Here is a 15,714-nt window from a genome sequence, read left to right as displayed (position 1 = left end):
ATAGAGACAAAAATGATTTCCTAATATCTATGTAAATTTAGGGGAAAAATAAACCCCAATTATAGATGGATCATAGCTTAAAACTTCAGGACTTGGAGTGGTCTGGGATTACATCAATGTGAATACCATTTTCAAAGGCCTGAATAATAACCCATCCATACCTCCTAATACATGGATGCTTCTTGTCTTCCTGCTTCAATAAATGATTCAAAAGGAGAATGAATATATACTCAATGCAATGGAAGCATTCCTCTGGGCTTGTTGTCATTTCATGGGTACCAATGAAACACTATAGACTAACCATTGATTATCCCTCACACTCCTAGACTGGTCTATCTCCTTTCTCATCATATATCTCTGATCATTTAATAAAGAATTGAATTTAATTAGTAATATATTGCAAGCTAATCATACCCACCGTGTATCTCTCCATTGCACTTCAGGTGGCCCATAGTAACAAAATCATGATAAAATAACAATAGCAGCTGATGTTTGATGGTTTATACAATTAATTTATATCATTTTATTTAATCCTTGTAGAAAGTCAGAAACATAGGCAATGCACATTTAAATAGTTTCATTATATAGATAAGGCAATCAAGGATTAGAGAAATGAATCTCACTTATCCAGGGTCACAATGTGAGGTTCAGATCCTCTGCTGCCAAAGCCACTGTTTTTTTCCACTATACCACAGATACTCCTCCTTTAGCAAAAAACAGGAAATGGCCAAAAAAATCTCTAAAACATGCTAATAGAACTCTTTGAAAACTGCTGAAATATTTAATGATTCACTGATGATTTAATGATTAATCATTTTTAAAAATCATTAGAGAAGGAAAATGTCTTTCCTCCATTACATAGAGAGCCCAACAGAGAATATTCAAAAAGCAGTCTCCTAAAGTCTTGTATTTCCTCCATTAGTGTTTACTCCCAAAAAGCCAATTATGAATTAAAAACTAAACTTGTCAGCACAGCTAATAACAAATTAAAGGTTATTTTTAAATGGAAATGACTGAAGAGTTGGTGGAGTATTGATTGATTAAGATGTAGTTAAACCTATAGGACCTGATGAGTCTTGAGCACTGAAGGAATCATCAAAAGTCATCATCCAATCAATAAGTGTCATTACATGCACTTATGGAAGATGGCAAAGTGTCGAGTGCCTAGAAGGAAAGTAAGGTTAATGCCCAGAAATTGTAGGTATATGTAATTTCTGCATCTTTTACTATCAAGGAAAAAAATTATTGATTTTGGAATCAGGTTTCATGGCCACAATCCACCTCCAATGATTCAAGCTGCTTAACTCTGAACCAATCATTTAGCCTTCTTGGGACTCAGTTTTCTAAGTTATAAAATAAATTGAAGGAGAGGGGAAAACTAGAGAGTCTGTGAATCATATCAACAAAATAGGATCATATCTCATCAAAAAAGTCAATATTGTCTATTTACTGATATTGAATTAAAGTAATTAGGTTTTTATAATGAGTAAATAAGATCAGATATGTAATTCTTCTACAGTACTGAAAGATAGAAAGAAGAAAACATAAATGTGAATTGATTTAATTTGATTGATTGAATTGATCTTTAATTTGGTACTGGGTGAAGAAATTCATCTATAGGGGAAAAAAAATTAGATTTGTTGTACTGACCACCAGAAGTAGTGTAGAACAATGAAAGCTGGGACAACAGGAAAAAAAGTGGAAGAAATGATAGGATGGGTAAATAAGGATGGATTTACATATTGTTTTATTTATATATCTTATCAGCATCAAAAAGTATCTAGTCAATGCCTAATCATGCATGCAGTCTCAAATGGCATGATAGGAGTAAGACAGGTTTGTACAATAAGTCAAATGTTGACTGCATCTATGACTTTGGACAAATTGCTCTCCTTTTTTAATCTTCAAATTCCCCATCTTAAAAAAAATAATTTTTATTGAAAGAAGTATTTAGGAGGCAGAACCAAGATGATGGAAAAAGGCAGGGACATCCTGAGCTCTCCCCCAAATCACTCCAAATACCTTTAATGACTCTAACCAAATTCTGGACTGGCAGAAGCCACAAAAAGACTGAGGGGAAACAATTTCCCAGTGCAAGGGTCTGCTACACAGGGGTGGGAATACAGAAAAGCACAGACCTCAGCTGCACAGACCCAACTCCAGCCAAACAGGAGCAAATATACGGAGTCACCAAAGCAGCAGCAGCTGCTTCTTCCAGAGTGCTCAGCACACAGATGGTAAGGGGGTCAGAAGATTTCATGGGTCTCTTTGCTATCCCTGAGGCAGGCTTTGCCCATAATTAGCTCTAGGACACAGTCTAGGACATCAGTTCAAGAAATAGGAGCTGAAGCACAACAGAGTTGCTGCCCCAGCAGAGTAGGAACCCTCCTCACAGGTCCAAGGCAGAAGGGAATCCTTAAGGTCACCCCCAGACCAGAGCACAGGCAAGGAGAGTAGTCATAACCTCTCATAAGATCTTGGAAGAATTGAAAACTTGCAGGTCCTTAGAAGTATCTCTGAAAACACCTGCAAAAACCCTCAAAAGTTTGATATAGTGTGTCTCCTTAACAAAGAGTTAAAATCAAGTCAGAGACTGGGGAAATGAGCAAACAACAGAAGGAAAAAAATCAGACAATAGAAATTTCCTGTGGTCACCTGGAAAATCAAAATATACACTCAGAAGATAACAAAGTCAAAACTTCTACATGCAAAGTCTCCAAGAAAAATATGAATTGGGCTCAGGACATGGAAGAGATCAAAAATTATTTTGAAAATCAAATAAGGGAGATAGAGGAAAAACTGGAAAGAGAAATGAGAGCAATGAGAACCGAGGTAGCAGCTTTGTGAAGGAGACATAAAAAAATACTCAAGAAAATAACATCTTAAAAAACCAGACTGAGCTAAATGAAAAAAAAAGAGATACAAAAAGTCAAAGAAAAGAAGAATATCTTAAAAAGTAGAACTGTGCAAGTGGTAAAGGAAATACAAAAGTCGACTAAAGAAAATGATTGCTCAAAATATAGAATAGAGCAAAAGGAAACCGATAGCTTTATAAAAAAAATCAAGAAATTAAAAAAACATGAGAAAATGAAAAACTATAAGAATATTTGAAATATCTCACTGGAAAAACAACTGGCCTAGAAAACAAATCAAGGATAGATAATTTAAAAATTATTGGACTACCTGAAAGTCAGGACCAAAAAGAGAGCTTTGACATTATTTTTCAAGAAATTATCAAGGAAAACTGCTGTGATATTCTAGAAGCAGAGCATAAAATGGAAACCGAAAGAATCTACCAATCACCTCCTCAAAGAGATCCCAAATGAAAACTGCAAGGAACATGAGTCAAATTTTGGAGCTCTTGAATCAAGGAGAAAACAATACAAGCAGCCAGAAAGCAGATATTCAATTACTGTGAAGCCACAGTCAAGATCTAGCAGCTTCTACAATATGGGATTGTAGGGCTTGAAATATGATACTTTGGAAGGCAAAAGAGTTTGAATTATAACCAAGAATTGGCTGTTCAGCAAAACTGAACATACTCTTTCAAGGGAATATATGAACATTTGATGAAATAGGGGACTTTCAAACTTCCCTGATGAAACAGCCAGAGCTGAACAGAAAATGTAATCTTCAAATACATGAATCAAGTGAAGCATAAAAAAGTAAACAGGAAAAATAAATCATAAGGCACTTAAGGATGTTGAACTACTGATACAATTCAAATGAGTTTTCTCATTTATTAGGGAAGTTAGAAGGAGCATATATAGGTAAAACACAGGTGGGAACTGAATTTGAAGGAAAAATATATGAAAATAAGATGACTATATATGAAAAAGGTAGAGTTAATGGATGAGAGAATAATGTACTGAGGCAAAGGGAGTAGGAAGGGAGGGAGGTAGAATGGGGAAGAGGGAAGGCAGATAGAACAGGTTAAGTTATTTCACATAAAAGAGGCAAGAAAAAGGTTTTGCAGTGGAGGGAAAGATGGAAGCAGTAAGGGGGAAGTGAATGAACTTTATTGCCATCAGAATTGACTCAGAGAGGGAATAACATACACTCAATTAAGTATAAAAATCTATCTTATATTAGAGGAAAGTAGGAGAGGAAAGGGATGAGAGAAAGGAGGTGGAGGATAGATAGATGGGAGGAAGATTGTGGGAGAGAGTAGTTAGGTACACAACACTTTCGAGGAGGGAATGAGTGAAAGAAGAGAGAAATAAAAAATAAATGGGGGTAGGGAGAATAGGATGGAGTAAAATATAGTTAGCAATATAAAATAATTTTAAAATAATGAAACAAGTTTTTCTGATAAAGACTTCATTTCTCAAATATAAAGAACCAAGTCAAATTTTAAAAAAATAAGAGCCAATCCTCAATTGATAAATTAGTAAAAGATATGAATAGTTTTCAGATGAAGTTGCAATGCTATCTATTTAAATAATGTTTTTAAAAATTTCCTAACTTGGGGTTGGTACCAAGATGGTGGCAGGAGAACAGCCTTTCCTAGAAGCTCTCTCCAAAATATTTCAAAAAGCTTACAAATATGACTCTAACTAAATTTTTGAGAGAGAGAACCCACAGAAAGATCTAGTGAGCAATTCTGCAACCCAAGGAAACCTGGAAGATCATGTGAAGACTCTTCCACTGGTTAGAGGGAGTGGCAGCATGCCAGAGCAAAGGAGCTCCAACCTTCCAGGAACAGCCCACTGGGCACCTGGGTCCCTGGGAGCCTCAGCTCCTGGCAGCAGAAGCAGTTTCCCAACCTGTGAACCCAGGCACAAGCACAACTCAGAGGATCAGCAGGGACCTCTGCTAGAGCAAGTGCAGAGCATGGACCTCTCAGCATGGATCTCAGCACAGCCCAAATTTCAGGAAACTGAAGCAAGCCCACAGAGTCACCCAGCAGTGGCCCTTGGCAGTTGCTTCCAGTGCATTCAGCCCAAGGAAGGTAAGAGAGTGGGGGGAGATTGTTGAGGTCTCTGGGACAGGGCTCTGGGCCTTTGTCCATATTCAGAACCTGGTTACAGTCTGGGGTCCCCCATTGCCAAAGAGCAGCCCCAGGGCAGAAGTATGTGCTTTTGGTAATCCACAGGCCAGAACACAAGCAGGAGAGTAGTCAGTCTCCTATAAGACCCTGAAGGAACTGGGGTCCTTGCAGGGGTATCCTAAAAATACTCAGAAGTTCAGGAAGCACCCCAAAACCAGGCACAGGGTGGGTAAATGAGTAAACAGAAAAAAGGAACCTTACCATAAACAATTACTTTGGTCCCATGGAGGATCAAAATACTCAATCTGAAGATGCATCTAAATATTCTAAAATATATAGAAGTTGAGCTTAGGCTATGACAGAACTCAAAAAAAGATTTTGAAAATCAAGTAAGGGAGGTAGAGGGAAAATTGGGGAAAGAAATGAGAGCAATGCAGGAAACACATGAAAACCAATTCAGCAGCTTAGTCAAGGAGATCCAAAAAAATACTGAAGAAAATAACATATTAAAAACCAGTTTAGGTCAAATTATTAAAACAAGCCAAAATGTTAATGAGAAAAATGCCTTAAAAAGCAGAATTGGCCAAATGGAAAAGGAGATAAGAAATCTCTGAAGAAAACAACCCCTTCAAATGTAGAATGGAGCTAAAGGAAGCCAATGGTTTTGCGATGAATCAAGACACAATAATTCATTACCAAAAGATGAATTTCACATTATGAAATAGCTCATTGAAAAAATAATGGCTCTGGGAAAAGATTCAGAAGAGACAATTAAAAAATTATTGGCCTACCTGAAAGTCATAATCAAGAAAAGAGCCTTGACTTCATTTTTACAGAATTTCTACAGGAAAATTGCCCTTATATCCTAGAAGCAGGGGGGGGTAAATAGAAATTGAGAGGATTCCCCCAATCTCCTCTGGAAAGAGATCCAAAAAGAATAATCCCCAGGAATATCTTAGCCAAGTTCCAGAACTCCCAAGTCAAAGAGAAAATATTACAAGCAACCAGAACAAAACAATTCAAATATTGTGGAGCTACAGTTGGGATTATATGGGACTTATTAGCACCCACATTAAGGGCTCAAAGGGCTTGGAATGTAATATTACAGAAGGCAAAAGAGCTTGGAATGCAACTGAGAATCTACCCAGCAAAACTAAACATCCTCTTCCATGGGGAAAGATGGACTTTGAATGAAACAGGGGAATTTCAAATGTTCCTGTTGAATTGACCAAAGCTGAACATAAAGTTTGACCTTCAAATACAGGACTCAGATGAAGCAGAGAGAGTGGATGAGAAAGGAAAATTAGGAGGGACTTAATGATGATGAACTGCTTGCATTTTTTGCATGGGAAGATGATACTGATAATACTCATATGAACCTTCTCATTTATTAGAGCCAGTAGAAGGAGCTTTTATAGATGAGGCACAGAAGAGAGCTGAATATGAAGGTATAATATGTGTTAAAAATGGAGTCAGTGGGTAAAAGGGAAATGTACTGGGAGTAAGAGAAAAGAGAGATAGAATAGACTAAGATATCTCATGTAAAAGATATTTCATGTAGATTTCACAATGGTATGGAAGCAGGGAAGGTGAGAGGGACTGAAGGAGCCTTCATTCTTATAGGAACTGGCTCAGAAAGGAAACAGCATACACATTCAATAGGCAATAGAAATCTAGAAAAAAAAAGGAGAGAAGGGGGACGGAGGAAGGGAGGGGAGATGAGGGTGATAGAGGAGAGGGTAGAACACAGGAGAGGATAGTGAGATATAAACCACTTTCTTTTTTACTTTTTTACAAGGTGGTAGGATTGGGTGGCCTATCCAGGAACACAAGGTAGGTCTCTGGTGTGGGATGTGGGCTTGCGGCCTCTTGGCCCCAGGGCCAGTACTATGTCTGCTGCACCACTTGGCTGCCCCACAGCACATTTTTGAAGAGGGACAGAGTGAAAGGAGAGAGAAAATACAGTAGATGGTAGTGGGGAGGAAAGTATGAAGGGAACTGCAATCAGCAACAGCAACTGTGGAAAAATACAGAAGTAACTTGTATGTTGAACTTATGAGAAAGAATGTGATCCCCCCGAGACAGAGCTGATAGTATCTGAACACAGACTAAAGCACATTTTTTCTCTTTCACTTTAGTTCTCATGAGGTTTTGTATTTTTGTGGGTGGAGGGGAGATTATGTTTACTCTTAGCAACAAGAATATTTTGGAAATGTTTAAATAAATTAATTTAATTTTTTTGATTTCCTTAATTCACTAATGACAGGAGAAATGGAGATTGGAGCAATATACTTGTTCAATTGGCTAATAAGACAGAAAGAAAAAAAATGACAAATGTTGAAGGGGCTATGGGAAAAATGAGACATTGATGCACAGTTGGAAGAGTTATGAAATGATTCAACAATTCTGTAGAGCAATTTGGAACTATGAAGAAAGGGCCATAAAACCATGCCTACCCTTTGACCTAGCAATGCCATTACCAGAAGAGATGAAAAACAGGAAGGAAAAGGAACTCTATGCATACAGATTTTTATAGCAGTTCTTTTCAGGTGTCAAGAGGATGTCCATCAGTCAGTGAATGGCTGAAAAAATTGTGATGTGATTAAGATAAAATGTTATCCTGCTATAAAAAAATGTGGAGAAAAAAACTTGCAATGGGAAATGTCCTAAATGCAAAGGAACAACAATGTTGTGGGATAATTAGCTATGAATGACCTACCTTTTCTCAGCAATGCTGTGTCTCAGAGAAATCAGAAGGACTTATGATAAAGAATACTATCTATCCCAAAGACACAACTGATGGTGTCTGAAGATAGATTGAAGCATTTTTTTTTACTCGAGGTTTCTTTGTCTTTGCAGGCAAGAGGGGGTATTTTACTTTTAAAACATGGCTATTGGGATAATATTTTTCATGATTACAAATTTTTAACCTATGTCAAATAACTTTGCTTTCTCATTGAGGGGAGTGGGGTGGAAGGAAGGGAGACAATTTGGAACTCAAGGTTTGAAAAGTGAATGTTTAAACTTGGTTTTGTATGCAATTGGGGGAAAATAAACAAAAATAAAGAAGTATTTAGTGGACACGTACTTTAGAGGAATTTTTAGTTTGATAATAAATACACAAATTTAGTATAAGCTGAAGTCTGTCAAGTTAAGAAGACTATATTGACACAGTGGAAAGGACACCAGTTCCACTCTCACCTCTGATGCTTACTGGCAGTGTAATCTAGCATAAGGTGCGTAACTTCCCTGAACTTCACTTTTCCCATCTATAAAATAAGGGGCTTGAATCAGATGATTCTAGATTCCTTCTAGATTGAGATTTTTTTAGTCCTATGATCTACTTAAAGAAGAAATTCCTAATTCAGTACAAACCTGCAAATTCATCAAAATAATCCTATAGAACTGATTCACCCATTCTGGAGGGCAATTTGTAACTATAACCAAAGGTCATCAGACTACAAATATCCCTTTGACCCAGCAATACTACTACTACTAGATCTGTATCCAAAAGCTATTTTAAGGGGGGGGGGTGATTTATTTATTTATTTATAGCAACTTTTTTGTGATGGCAAAGAATTGGAAATTGAGGAAAATGCCTATAAATTAGGGAATTGATAAATAAGCTGTGATACAAGACCAAGACAGAATACTATTGCGCTATAAGAAATAACAAGCCAGATGGTTTCAGAAAAGTCTGGGGAGACTTGCATAAACTGTTGAAAAATTAAGTGAGCAGAACCAGAAGAACGTTATACATAGAAGCAGCAATATTCTACAATAATCTTGATTGACTGTTCTCAATAAGACAATGACCTAAGAGAATACTGAAAGACACTTGATGAAAAGTATTATCCATGCTGGAGAAGGAATTGATGGACTCTGAATGCAGATCAGAACACATTTTTCCCCCAGGGTTTTTTAAAATCTATGTTTTCTTTCATGATATGACCAATAGGGAAATATGACTAATTTCACAATATTATTAATATGAAAATATATGTGAATAACTGTACATGTATAACATATCAAATTTCTTGCCTTCTCAATGTAGAAGAGAAGGAGAAAGAGAATGTGAAACTCAAAAATTTTTTAAAGTGAATGCTGAAAATGTTTCCAGATTAATTGGAAAAATGAAATATTTGAAGAAAATCACTTTAATATAATTAAAATCAACTCTTTTTTATTATTTTTAGGTTTTTGCAAGGCAAATGGGGTTAAGCCCAAGACCACACAGCTAGGTAATTATTAAGGGTCTGAGACTGGATTCGAACCCAGGTACTCCTGACTCCAAGGCCAGTGCTTTATCCACTACGCCACCTAGCCACCCCAAAATCAACACTTTAACAATAATCCTTAAACTATAAATCCTAGAAAGAGTATGGCAATAAAAAAGAAATATTTAACATCTATTCCAGACCCTAAGTGGTCTGCTTTTATATAAGTGTGGCCTTCCCAACTCCTGACAGAGAGGAAAGAAATACAAGGATAGGAGACTGATGATCACTCTTCCATCCAAGAGAAGAATAGCATTCTCTCTACCTCTACCCATAGAAAAATCATTCTGTCTTCTAAAAGGAGTGGGAGACAGGATGGAAAAAATAGTTCTATTTCTTGTTCAGCCTAAGAAGACTGAGAAAGAGCAAGTTAGACTGGGTTCATGTCTCTACTCCTCTTTTCAATTTAATGAAAAAAATAATACAAGGAGAGAACACATACAAGAAACTACTTCTCTCCTGGTTGACCAGCAGATAAGAGAGCAATGACCAGAAGGTTTTGAAGTCTTATCTGTTATGCTACAAGAAGTTCATGAGTTCCTAGTTACATTCCTTCTTGCTAGGACCTGAGTCATTCCTTAATTTCTTTCCCAAGGCAGAAAATACACCTCTGATCTTTAATATTCTGAACTCTACCAGCTCTGAAAGTCATAGAATATGATGTTCCTTTTCCAAGGAATAAGTCAATGAACAAAAAGGTCTTCCCCCACCCCTAATTGAATGTTGTCCCCTCAAAGTGAGACCTTTTGGAATCCACCCCTGTGATGATTGGAATGAGATGAGGGGAGAACATGTTACTCTAGGCTCCTCGCTTCTTTAAATAGTTAGAAGGCATCAGTTATTAATTATATTACCAAGGATAGTTGAGTGGAGGATGCCTCTTAATATATGTATAATTTTAACTCTTCCAGAAATGAAATGTTGATGAAATAGCATTCACAATGATAGTAGCAAAGTCACACTTAAGCAAGTTATTTTCCATGAATGGAAGTTGTTAGAATCCTGAAAATTATTTTGATCAAATATGGAGATGCTTTATCTGTAATCCAGTCCTTTAGTGGAGTCAGGTGCCTCATTCTGATGCTAGCCAGAAGGAGAATTCACAATTGAAAAGTCTGTTAGAGGCAACATCAACACTCTCAGGTAAGACTGAAAGCTATGAACACAGACAAGATTTATTCAATATTTCTGATGCCCTCCTAGGTGATCTCATCTCTTACATTCTCTCCTATTTCCTATCATACTCCTAAAACATATGAGTATTCTAAGGTAATATCCATTTATTCATTCAATAAGAAATTTTAACTACTTCCTATGTACCAGCAACTGCATTATAAAGAACAAGGGAGGAAAGAAAGCTTTATTAAGCCAGATAATTTTCAAATATTATCTCATTTCACCTTCACAATAACCCTGAGAGATAGGTTCTGTTGTGACTACCAATAATTAGAGAGAAGTAGAGAAATCAAGAAAGGTCTTATTATTAGTCATCACTTGAACAGAGGCTTAAAATTATCTGAAGATTCGAAAAGAGAAGAAAAGAGTGCTTTCCACATATTGAAGAATACTTGGTACAAAGCCATAGAGATGGAAGCTAGTATGCCCTATACTTGGAATAACAAGTAATCTCTCATGACCAGAATATAGGGCTGAATGAAGAAAAGTAATATACTAGTAGTAATATACTACAATGGTTAGAGCTTTGGTCTTGGAGCCAAAGAGACTCATCTTCCTGAATTCATATCCACTCATTGGTTTTGTGACCCTGGGCAAGTTACTTAACCCTATTTGTCTCAGTTTCCTCATCTGGAAAATGAGCTAGAAAAAGAAATGGCAAACCACTCCAATACCTTTGCCAAGAAAACCCAAATGAGGTCATGAAAAGTTAGACACAACTGAAACTAAACAACAAATGTCAAATTATCCTAGAAAAGTAAGTATGATGGAGGACAAAGATCATTAACCTGGAATCCTTGTGACTGAGATTCTAGACCAGTTCTGCCATTAGAAAACCAATGTGTGTAATCTTGAGACTTCTCTGGCTCTGTTTTTCTTTCTTCTTTTATAAAAAGTCAGGTTTGACAAGATGCTCTCTAAGGTTCCCTCCGATGTAAATAAGTAAGGGCTATATCTTATATTTTTATATGACTTATCAAACACTAAAGTGACCTGATTCAAGAAGTTAAAGCTGAATAAAGAATCCTGAATAAAGGAAACATCATCTTGCACTCTGGTTTGAAACCTAGTCATTGGTGACATGACAAGTTTAAAAGAGGAATGTTCCAGGATTTAAGCTTTCAATGAATTTGCTATCTGCTTAAGAGGAGTCCCAGAGAGAATGAATAGCTCTAAAACTCACCATCACTCATTGAGTAAAATATTACCAAGGTCTCCAGAACTAGTCAAAGGCAGCTTCCTTGCAGGTCATCAGGTGAAAAAGACCATTTTGAAGCCCTTCCCCTGTGAACTCCCCATGTTGGCTTGACATTCTGAAACTTGTTCCATTTGAGCCTTCGTGCCATCAGCTCTGACCATAAATGGGGGTGACAAGTCCCTCTTAGACAGAAATTAAACTCACAGTTTGAAATGACTGCCCGCCTTTCATATTTGGGGGCAGCAGAGTGAGCAATCTTGAGAAGACAGAGTGATGTTCCGTAAAAGTGTTTATCTGTCACATATGGCAAGATGGCTGGAGCTCAGTGGTGGTATTTGTTGTCTTTTTCCCTCTTTAGTTAAAAAAAAAAGGAGGGGGATAATCACATTGGATAAACAAGAATCTCTCCCCTCCCTTGACTTACAGCAGCTCACACAAACAACTCTCTCTCTCTCTCTCTCTCTCTCTCTCTCTCTCTCTCTCTCTCTCTCTCTCTCTCTCTCTCTCTCTCTCCCCTCTCCCATTTGCAATCCTCAGCAGATGGAGCATTCAACGCAAACTTGGATGTCGCTTTTGAAATCCAAGCTGTCAAAACAACCCGGGTACCTCCTGCTTCCCTAACACCATTCAGTGAAAGCCAGGAGACCATGGCATAAGGCAGGAGTGTACATACTGTCTATTTTTAATTCAACTGTATTTTTGGTCAGTGTTCAAACTCACAGACCATAGGATGAATGAGTGAAGTCAAATATGAGATCCAACAAGCCAGGTCTTATCAGGGCTCTGTTGATATCATCAATGGAACCTACTAAAAGTGGCAGATAAAACAAAGTAACTCAACAACCCCCAACCCAAATATAACATGACTTCTTTCAGGGGTAAATGGAGTCTTAATTGTCATATGAGTAAAGACTAATAAGTATCAGAGCAATAACCACATTTGTAAATTGTTCTATATCATTTCTTTTTTATGTCATTTTCCATCCACTTGCAAAGTGGATGGGGATGAAATAAAAATTGGATGGTATGGTATAATGGAAGGAGCTGAAATCAGAAGAGGTCAATTTGAACCCTGATTCTAATGTTCTTTTGAGTGTAGCTCTTCACCCACTTGGTCCTCTTCCCTCATTTGCACAATGAGTTCTAAGAGCAGTCAATCAGCAAGGATTTATGAAGCATTTCCTATGCACCAGATTTACTAACTGCTAGGGGAACAGTCCCTACCTTCAAAGAGCTTTCATTTTAATGCAGGAATAGACTAGAAGGTCACTCCTATTTCTCCCTCCTATAGTCATTGCTATCAAAGTTTCTGTGGGGTATGAGAAAGCAATCTGATCTCCCCCTGATTCTTTCCCCCACAAGGTTCCTCCTTCTATATGAAGTTTCTGTGGATTATGGAAAAGTATGGGAAAGGATCCAAGATTTTGCAAGAAATATAAAACGACAAAGGGGTCTGTTTTGATGTTCAGCACCTCATTTGTTTTTTAACATTTGAAGAGACTGAATGGCCTCTTCATCATTTTCTATCCTCTTTTTTTACATGTGAAGTTACTTCTTGAATAAATAACAGTAAATGAATTTGACAAATCTAGGATTAAGTTGCTGTCTATGTAAAAAAATGGACAATTTTATAAGGGAGCCAAGTTGGATAACACTCTTATCTAAATTGGACAGAGCCAAGAATGAACATTGAAAACCAACACCCTGTCCAGAAAAATTATGGACTTTTTTCTCTTGTCCACAAGTTACAAGTTTCCCTCTCTCATTCACTGATACACACACACACACACACACACACACACACACACACACACACACAAACTCATTGCCTTTTTTCCTCAATTATACAATCTTTTTGATGCCTTTTTTTGGCTTCTTCTTTATAATTCTTTGTTTGGAGTGTTTGTATCCTCATTCCAGAGAGGAGAACGGAATTTGGCTCTTTAAATATGCTTCCTATGCTCTATTAGACAGTGTATATTCTAGTTATTGTCTCTTGGCGTCCTTTAAATCTCATCACCATTTATCCAGAAGAATATCTGAAAGATGTTCTCAGTAGGACAAACCCTTTAAGTTGTATCCCCACCACCATCGCCACATCAGTAGCAGTGATGAGTGGCATTTAACCATCCATAGCATTGCTTCAACTCCCCGGTCAGTTTGCAAAACAACTGGTCGAACCCATCAATAAGCATTCATTGATTGATCACATATCATGTGCCGAGCATTTTTATAGCCATCAAAGCTATAAAAACAAAAATGAGGCTATTTCTCCTCTTTAAGAGATTAAAGAGGAAAGTAATCAGTGATGGAACAGAGATGTTTGTAAGAAGCTGATCAGACCATAGCAGAATCAAGCACAACTATGGATCCCTTGATATCATCCCCTAAATTAGTTCCTTCTTTAGAGGCTTTCATGGTACAATATATGGAGGATCCAATTTGACACTAGTAAGACCTGAGTTCAAATGTCACCTCCAACACTAGATGTTTCCCTGGGCAAATCATTTTACCTCTCTGAAGCTCAGGTATTTCAGATGTGAACTGGAGATTTCATATCTAGTGAGGTTCAAGGGGGAAATTAGATACAAAGCACCCTACAAAAGGAGCATATCATCATTTATCATCCTTATCACTTGGAGGAACTTTGGAAGTGGCACTTCAAGAGAGATCGGCTAGGTAGCACAATGGATGGATTAGGGTGCTTGGAATTGGTAAGATTCATCTTCCTGAGTTAAAAATCTGGCCTCAGACACTGTATGATCTTGGACAAGTTACTTAACCCTGTTTACCCCTGTTTCCTCTGTAAAATGGGCCAAAGAATGAAATGGCAAAAACATTCTAGTACCCTTGTCAAGAAACCCCAAAAACAGGGTCACAAAGAGTCAGACACAACTGAAACAACTCAACAACAACCTTTTAAGAGAACTGCCTTTTGTTGGGATGTGTTGTAAAAAAGCAGGCCTGGCAACTTTCATATTTCTACCACAATAAGAATCAACACAGTAGGGGTGTCCTCTGCTCTAAGTCAAAGAAACATTTGATTTGCAGATGCCAACCGAGAGGCAGCACATCTTTGTAATTGTGCTGCATTTGCAAAGACCTTTTCTGTTTGTGAGGAATAAACCTGGAGATAATTGTACATTTCACACATGAAGAAACCTGGTGCAAAAGAAATTAAGCTATTTACCTATGATCAGTCCATCAACAGCAGCCACTCTGGGATGAAAGCTCAGACTCCTGAATCATCAAATTCTCCTGCATTTCCCAGAGTCCCTGGTGCTGCTCTGCTGTCCCTGTTAGAGAGATATTTATTTATTTATTAGAGAGATATTTAAATCCATGAGTGAGGCCCTATCTTTGTGAGAAAACTATTAAAAGTAACAACTAATATTAAGTAATGTCTTTTAGGTTGGCCATGTCGATCTGTGTTTATGTATATTATTTCATTTGAACATCAAAAAAGTTTTGATTCTTAAAAAGAAGAGGCCATAGATATTGAAAATGTGATTTCATTGGAAAAGTGAATTTCCAAGTAAGGCAATTCCCTCTATCACTGCCTCCCAAGAGAGTCTGAAAGAGGAGGCTAGAATCCCTCAAGCCAAATATTCTCAACTTTAAGACTTGTTCTCTGTCCACAAAATATCCAGGTAGCAGAGTGGATCAAATGAGCATGGAGTCAAGAAGACTCATTCAAATCCAGGCTTAGACACAGTGTGACCAAGGGCAAGTCACATAACCTCCGTCTGCCTTATTTTTCTCAACTATAAAATGGGGATCAAGATGGTACCTCTCTCCCAGGATAGATGTGATGTAGAGAATTATGAATGTAGCAGAAACAAAATCTGTAATTTTTAATGCTGTTCAAAATCTAGGAATCTTTAAAGGTGTGAAGAGGTCTTTACCCTTGAAATGAAAATTGATTTCATTGTTTAATGTAAAAGTTGTATCTAGTCTCTTCATTTCCAACCCCCAGTCTGCAACCCTCTACCTGGTTCCAGAAAGGTAAGTGTCCAGACAAGGGGCTAGGCTATAAAACCTGAGCTGGACCACCACTTGAGCTGGCCCTCTAT

The sequence above is a fragment of the Macrotis lagotis genome, chromosome 7 (assembly GCF_037893015.1).
Source record: "Macrotis lagotis isolate mMagLag1 chromosome 7, bilby.v1.9.chrom.fasta, whole genome shotgun sequence".
NCBI classification, from domain to species: domain Eukaryota; kingdom Metazoa; phylum Chordata; class Mammalia; order Peramelemorphia; family Peramelidae; genus Macrotis; species Macrotis lagotis.
Note: the sequence above shows the minus strand (reverse complement) of the source record.